This window comes from Abramis brama (genome assembly GCF_963993115.1).
Source record: "Abramis brama genome assembly, chromosome: 6".
Lineage (NCBI taxonomy): Eukaryota > Metazoa > Chordata > Actinopteri > Cypriniformes > Leuciscidae > Abramis > Abramis brama.
The window spans coordinates 32,540,563-32,546,905 of NC_139968.1; the positions used below are offsets into that span (position 1 = coordinate 32,540,563).

At 38.7% G+C, this 6,343-nt stretch overlaps 1 long non-coding RNA gene across 1 annotated transcript; it reads left to right on the top strand.

The window, feature by feature from the left end:
• Nucleotides 1-2,841: 2,841 nt before the first annotated feature.
• On the top strand, nt 2,842-4,271 carry LOC311085794. The gene is made up of 3 exons (XR_014606954.1): nt 2,842-3,211; nt 3,720-3,775; nt 4,047-4,271. It is a non-coding gene; the product is annotated as an uncharacterized lncRNA (long non-coding RNA).
• The last annotated feature ends 2,072 nt before the right edge of the window (nt 4,272-6,343 follow it).

Consider the following 6,343-nt stretch of genomic DNA (forward strand, 5'->3'; position numbering starts at 1 on the left):
TCAATAGATTATGGTTGTGTAGTTTATGGAGCAGCGGCAAAAACAATATTGGAAAAAATTAATAGATTACAGTATAGAGCTTTACGTGTATGCATCGGAGCTCTGAAGACAACCCCCATTAATGCAATACGCATAGAAGCAGGACAGAGACCACTGTTAAGGAGTTAAGAAGAGAGAAACTAGCGTTGGCGTATTGGATCAGATTAAAAGGAAGTGGGAAAGAAAACCCAACAAAAGAAACAATACAGGAATGTTTTTAATATTCCCAAGTTTCAGGGGCTTGGGTTTGGATGGACAAGGGAAAAAAGAGTGAGGAAATATGAAATAGAAGCCTTAAATTTCACCACAGCCAATCCAGTTAGTAATGAATCACCATGGCTTTTTCCAGAAGGTCGATATTAATATCCTGGAAAAGAAAAGAGAATGGAGAACGGAGGAAGTGGGAGTTAAAACAAGCATATACATGAGAAATAGTTATTATAATTATTTAAAGATTTACACAGATGAATCCAAGAACAAACAGGAATATGTGGGAGTTGGAGTTCATATCACAAAATTTAAAATAAATCTCTCCAAAAGACTATCTGATCGGTTATCTGTATGTACAGCAGAAATAGTAGCAGTCATTATTGCACTACAGCGGTTTGAAGAGGTCAGACCTGATAGGGTGGTACTATGCACACCCTTTAGCTCCCTTTAGACTCCTTTAGACTCTTTAGCGATCATAAAAAGCATACAGTCAATGACATCAGTCAGAGAAGACCTACTAATAGAACTTTATAATAGTTTGCTACGATTACATCGGGGTGGCATAGATATTCAGTTTTGTTGGGTGCCAGCACATGAGGGGGTAAAAGGGAACGAGATAGCTGACAAACTGGCTAAAGAGGCATTACTAAAGGTAATTACAGTTACAATTCCACTAGGAAAAGGTGAAGGAAAAGCGGTAGTTAAGAAAAAAGGACTTTATGGCAGAAATTGTGGGAGGAAGACAGGAAAGGAAGGAGATATTATAAAATACAAAAAATTAGTCAGTATGGAAAAGACCAGGAGAGAGGAAATTGTAATGACTAGACTCAGGGTGGATCATACAGGGCTGAATGGCACACTGTTTTTAATGGGGAAGAGGAATAGTGACAATTGTGAAAACTGTGGGGTTAAAGAAAATGTAGAACATGTAATATTGTAGCCTACTGCACACTGAATGAGGTGGAAAGACGGGTGTTTAAAGATAAGGTTCAGGAGGCAGGGCGGGAGTGGAATCTGGTAGGGATACTGGGATCAGATGGAGAGAGAGGGGAGATAAGAATCACCAGGAAGGCACTATTTAAATTTTTAAAAGATACAGAGTTATGGAGTAGAATTTAGATAATTGTAAAACGACATGATGATACATACTCCAGTACAGTAGGTGGCGGTATGCAACTAAAAGTTGTTTGCAATCCGCTATTAAATAAGAGAAGAAGAAGAAGATCTGGTCAGAGGGGAGAAGCATAGATATTATATATAAGCGTTTATATGTGATATCTATGGGGAGAAGCATAGATATCATATATTAAGGCTAGATGTCTTGTGCGCACTGCTGGCCAATGGAGGTCGACGTCCGCACGTGGCGGCCATCTTGCCACAGTGTACTCGCTCACTACTTCAATGGTGCATGTACTTTTAAATAACCATAACTTGCTCATTTTTCTACCGATTTTCAAACGGTTTGGTTTGTTATAAACGTCAGAGATGTAGTTATGACACTGCATACATACACTGCATACATATGAAAAATTATAACATACATGTTCAAGCATTCGGAATTATAGCCACGTTAATAACGTTTGTAAGAAACCAAACCGTTTGTAAATCCGTCAAGATTTCAGCGAGATAAGAGGATTTGTGTGCGTGCTGATCATTCACCTTAATGCACAGAGCACTGTCACAAGATGGCCGAACGATGATGCCGGAAGTGACTGCGCCATAAGACATCTAGCGTTTATATATGATATCTATGGGGAGAAGTGCCACTCGATAAACTTCCAGTTGCAGTTCCACTCTTGTTCTATATGAGGGCGCTCACATGACGAGTGCATAATGAATGGAGGTCTATGGAGCTATACTCCTCAAAATCCACTTTTCTCAGGATATCATTTTGTGTCTAGTAATTTGAATGTTGTTTTCGAAAGGAGATGCAAAGAAATTGCACATTGCTTGGTGTTAGATTTTTTTAGAGTCACTTGTTTGCTTTAAAAAGTCTTTCAAAATGTCAATGACGTCATACAAATCGTACGACCAGAGATACTGCTTTACGGCAATCATTCAGTCGCTTTGGTGCTTTCGCGCTCTGCACTTTCTATTCTCTCGAGGCATCGACAACACAGCTGACACAGGTAAATACCAAGCGTGCCGCACAAGCCCTGAAAAGTGAAGCCAAAACGTCTCGATCGCCCCCCGGTGACTGGTCCTAGTATAGGTCATAAGCCCCGCCTCCCCATGTTATTCAACGGGACGTGAGACCAACTAAACAATTAAATTACACTTCAAATATCTTTTTTCCAAAGGTGGTTTCTTTCATTTGCTGTCGTTTTTATCAAGCTGATGTAAGTTCAAGGGTCTGTTTCAAAAATAAGTTGGTTTTTAGTTAGTTACGTGATGCGGTGGTGTAACGTCATGATTGACAGGTGTGATTGACAGGTTCTCGAGCGAAGTAGTCACTGAAGCACCAACGGACATTTTTTTCGGGATCTTCGAGGACTGAGGAGATTGTATTTACTTTATTTTAACAAGCCTCTTGTCGTACTGCAATCAATTTTTTAAAAAGTGTGCAGAATCCACTCTCCCTGGCTGCGTTCCAAACCGCATACTTCCCTACTATTTAGTATGGGAAAAAGAGTAGGCGAGCGAAAAAGTATGTACGAATCCAAAAGAGTAGGCGAGAATTACCTGGGTGACGTACTAATTATCACGAGATTCGGACTTAAGTGCGTTCGAATATGCCTACTTTCCTACTATATAGTAGGCGAAAACAGTACGTGAAGGAAGCAGTACGTTCGAAACATCAGTATTCATAAAAGAGTAGGCGAGAAGTTCCCGGATGGCTTACTGCTTCCGGACAGATTTTTGAGTGCTCGACCGATGGATACTCTTCTATCCCAGGAGGCCACGCGAGAGGATACGTCATTATCAAACATCGCAGAGATCGGCGACGCGGGTGCTTTCAAATGTGAGTAAACGCAGTTCCTTTTGTTAAAATTGCATGTGTTGAACTAGAACTTCTGTAGAGTAAACTGTTGAATTGTTGAAGGTGTAAAGACGTTACACAGTATAGTATAGTTGTGATTTTGCTGTAAAAACACGTTTTATTATGTATAACGTTAGCTAACAGGGGAGCTCCAGTAAAGACACGTAAGTTACGTCTCTAAAGTGGATTTACATAAACCATATACATCTTAAAGACGCTTATTTTAAATGTCTATTTACAGCTGACAGGAAAATCTTGAAATATCACAACATGAAATAGACATCTGAGTGATGAATGTGTGCTATTATGTAGAACAAATCTATGAAGTAACTAACGTTAAACATAAGTTATCTATTTTATTTGTCCATTAGTAGTTGATAAATTGAGGAACATTTATGTTGGATAAAAAGTTAAAACAACCTCAACATGTAAATGTAGTGTTGAGTTCATAAATCACAGAGGTAATGTGAATCTTGTCTGGATGTTACAGGGACAGATGAACAGATGTGTGTTTATCTGGTGGAGAGTGGCTCATGAAGGCTTTGAGTGAGTATACTACAGAAATGAATAACAACTATTTAAATCTTAAGTTGTAGTTTATTTTAATTATTGTAATTTCAAACAGAGCTATTACAGCACCTTTCTGATTCTTGATTTCTGTGCATTTGCTGCAGATCTTTTGTGGTGGAGCAGGACCTGCAAGGGAAGATGATGGCGGCGTTTGTGAAAAAAAGCGTTTTTGTCTTCTAAATCTGAAATCAAATGACATTGTGCGGTTAAAATGACTGCTTTTGTGTTATGTTTGTGCATTTTGTAGGTTCTGAAATGTTAGCAGGCTGGTGTGAGCACTGAGGATGAGGAGCCCAGAGCTGAATCCTGGAAACGGTGCCATGGATGAGACCCTCCATCACTCCACTTGCCCTTATGAGACCCTCCATCACTCCACTTGCCCTTATGAGACCCTCCATCACCCCACCTGCCCTTATTGCCTCAGATTGTGAAGCACAACACATCACGCAACAACCTCTGGCACGAGGGAACGGCTCACCTCTGGCGGTCAGCTGATTCATCAGAATAAAGCCGCAGAATAGAAGGATGAGGGGTTCAGCGCCTGTAGCCTACATACATGATTGTAGTTTGAATAAAGCTTTGTTTCATATGTTGACTTATGCATTTGTTTATTGTGTGATGGTGACTTTCATTCATTCTTTTACTAATTTATTAATATTTCTCATTGTTGTCAGTAAATAAAATATAATTATTTAATTAATGCTTTATTTATTGTTTGAATGAAAATGTAGATATGTTCACTATATACACATCTAGAGTGTATTCAATCATGCATAGCTATGTCATATGACATACATTACATTTTGTTTGTTTTATTGAATTATATCATTTTCAGTAAAAAGTAATATAATTAATTATTGGTCAGCATTTATCGTTGTTGTTATTGTATGTTTTGGGGTGGGATAGCAATGCAATTCATTCTGAGGTAATATTAATTTTTAATATTAATGATACTTACATTTTTCAAGTATAAAATCAACAGTTTTCTCCAAAGGCGAATCTTCGAAAAGCTGCCCTCTGTGCAGACATTACAAACGCTGAGGAAACCCGTTCTAGGTAGGGCTGTGGAGTTACTGATGTTATGAGATCTGTAAAAAATCTCATATATATATATATATATATATATATTATGGGTTTGCATACATAATATGAGATTTTTTACACAGGAAAAAATAACCTACAAGGTTGAATATCTTAATATATATTTTCTTAAATAATTCATTATAATACATTAAAAAAAAAAAAAAAAAAAACTTTTTTTGTTATTTATAGGCCTAGGACTGAGGGATGAAACGACAGTTAAATTCAACAAGAATAAGAGGAAAAAATAAAGCAGTTAGCTACTTTTGCTTGTGGATGAAAATGTTTGGATAAAAAAAAATTATAATAAATAAATTAACAACATATTCAGGAGATGACAATTTTGGGATTTCGTAATAAAAATAATATCGTTAAGGATAAAACGGTGGGTCACATTAGTAGGGTTAAATAAGAACTTAAATCAACCCTAAATGTATTCACAAAATAAATGGGCAGCAGTTTCTTCAAAAAGACCACAAAATGAGCAAGTTTAATCAATATCAAGATATTTACAGACAGATGAATTAAACGTGTCGTTCAAATCTTTTAAGTTGTTGCGCGTGTGATAACGCGTCGTAGGTCACATGATAACGTCAACATGGCAGATGTCCGGTTCGCATTCATAGGGTGCTTCTCAATATCCCTCCTCGTCTCCTCTCTCCTCCGTCCTCCATCCTATGACCCGGAAACCGATCGAGCACAGCCATCTTGAAGGACATCTCAATTCTCTAATTGCACCACGAGGAGTCGAGGATCGAGGAGTGAGGAGGCTTCCTGAGGAGTCATGAGCGAGGATACACAGGTGTATCCTATGCGGAAGAGTTTTATCGACTAAAACGTGACGCACGTATAAATTCTCCTCCCCCTTCACATCGGTCACAATAATTTTGATTTATACTTTACTTTTGCAGTTTATATAAACCACACACCTCACATATTTCAACAGGGTATCTTTCTTTATTATTATTTATTATGAATTTCTTAAATAAACAAATTTCAACAACATGAGGGCAGATCCTCTGAGCGCTGCTGATGACGCGATGAAGTGACGCTCGAGTGATCAAGGATTCCAATGTATAAAAAAAGCTTTCATTCGATTCCTCCGTCCTCGCATCTTTTCCTTGCAGCCTTCCCTCGCATCCTACAGGGGGCGGAGCTGAGATGCGAGGAAAGGAAGCGAGGAGAGGAAACGAGGATGCACAAATAAGAATTGAGAAGCACCCATACTCAACGAGATCTGGCTATAAAGTAGCCTACCTACTCTTTTAGCGCTCGTTAAGTAAGTACTTATTGAAATTAAGTAACTACTCATTGAGTATGCGGTTTGGAACGCAGCCCCTGAGTGCATTCTGCGAGGGTGAGGGAGCGTATATTTCGCGGCTTTACTTCCTGCTCACTACTGCGCAGGTCTGGTCCCGAGATCGCAACTGCGCAGACTCAAGTTCCAATATGTCAGCGCCATAT